Below are 1,734 nucleotides of genomic sequence, written 5' to 3'. Positions count from 1 at the left end.
CGCAGCCTGGATCGACAAGCAAAGTAAATTCCCCAAGCGCGAGGCGGGGCGGACAGTCGTCCCGCCCCAGGGTGTCGCATCACCGCGTGATGACGACCCGCCACCCAATCAGCGGGCGCCTTCGCCCGGCGCGGGAACCAATCGGGGAGCTTCCGTCAAGGGCGGGAGGAGTTCCCGGAGGCCGAGGAGGAGGCAGGGCTGGAAGGAGGCCGGGGGCTGACTCGCTGAAGGCGGCCAGAGGTCTAGGCAACTCCCGGCGGGGGACGAGGAGGAGGGAGGAACCGGGGGAGACAAAGAGGCGCAGGTAACCCATGAGTTTGCCGATGCGCCCAGAGGGGCGCCCCTAGGTCCAGGTCCAACACAGGAGGAGGGCGGGTTTGCACCCTCGCGCCAGCGCAGCCGTCTGTCAAGGTCGGACCCTGCCTTTAGAGCAGACGGCGCTTGTTTGGTAAATTCGTGCTCTCTCCGCAGAGGAAACACACCAGAAGGGGCTCCAGTCCCAATAAAGCGATCCCGTTGATTCTGCTCTTGTGAAGTTGGAATCCCCCCACCCCCACGCCCTGACAAAGGAGGGGGTGAGACTCGGATGACCGAGCAGGCATTCGCCCTTGGGCCAACACGTGCAGTCAGTCATTACTGGACACACACCTTCAGTAGGTTCAGTGGGTTCCAGGTACCAAACTTGTTTTGAACGGTGTGTGCCAGACGCTCTCATGGGCTCTGGGGTATAAAAAATAAGAAAGGGACATGGCCTCTGTTTTAAAAAGCACACGCAGTCCCTGGACGGTGTGGCTCGCTGGTGGGAACATAGGCCCGCGCACCGAAAGGTCGTGGGTTCGATTCCCTGTCAAGGGCACGTACCTGGGTTGCAGGTTCGCTCGCGCCCTGCCCTCGGTGGGGGTGTCCGTGCGGGAGGCAACAAGTTGATGTGTCTCACAACAATCTCTCTCTCTCTCTCTCTCTCTCTCTCTCTCTCTCTCTCTCTCTCTCTCTCTCTCTCTCCTTCCTCTTCCCTCCCCCCCCCCATTCTCTGAAAAACAATGGGAAAAATATCCTCTAGCGAGGATTAACAACAAAAGTAGAGCACATGTAACCCTGCGAGTCTTCCTGGACTAGAGCAAAAGTCAGCCCTGCTACTTCTTGAGAAAGAAAATTACCAAAAACAAAACCAAAAAAAAAAAAAAACACCACACACACCCGACTCCAAATAGTCATTATTAAACTGAAATTAAAACTAGGGGTTTCTAACAGTAGATTTAATCTTAAATACAATAAATGTTAAATAAATATTTGCTGAGACTGCAGCTAACAAGCATTGACTATTGAAAATATTTGTTTTGCAAATTAATCTTTTTTCCCCCCCAAAAAAAGACTTGTAAATTTCCTCTGCAAATACGAGTTTCTAAACATTTATTTGGGCATTATTTCATATTACTGAGCAATGTTCTCTGAATGAAAAAATAACTAAATATGGAATCCAAAGGCCTTCAGTCTTGGTTAACAAGTTTATTTTATGGATTTCTGAAAAATTGGCTAATTGTATTGCTTAATATTCAGCACAATTTACTCAGTATTTAAAGGCATTTTTAAGTCCTTCATGTGCCATGAAGCCTCCTACATAGCTCACACACACACACACACACACACACACACACACACAACACACACACAACACACACACACAAAGCTGTTCCGAAAAGGAATCCAATGGGTAGGATTTTAAATGGACCTTTC

The 1,734-nt window shown here is 50.2% G+C and overlaps 1 protein-coding gene across 1 annotated transcript in view; it reads left to right on the top strand.

Moving 5' to 3' along the window:
• Positions 1–1,734, top strand: part of SPATA45 (spermatogenesis associated 45) — a 70,993-nt gene that overhangs the window by 57,306 nt on the left and 11,953 nt on the right. The gene's annotated exons all lie outside the window — the stretch shown is intronic.

Source organism: Plecotus auritus (assembly GCF_963455305.1).
Source record: "Plecotus auritus genome assembly, chromosome: 12".
Classification (NCBI taxonomy): domain Eukaryota; kingdom Metazoa; phylum Chordata; class Mammalia; order Chiroptera; family Vespertilionidae; genus Plecotus; species Plecotus auritus.
The sequence above is the reverse complement of the archived record's forward strand: the minus strand, read 5'-3'. Positions and strand labels throughout refer to the sequence as shown.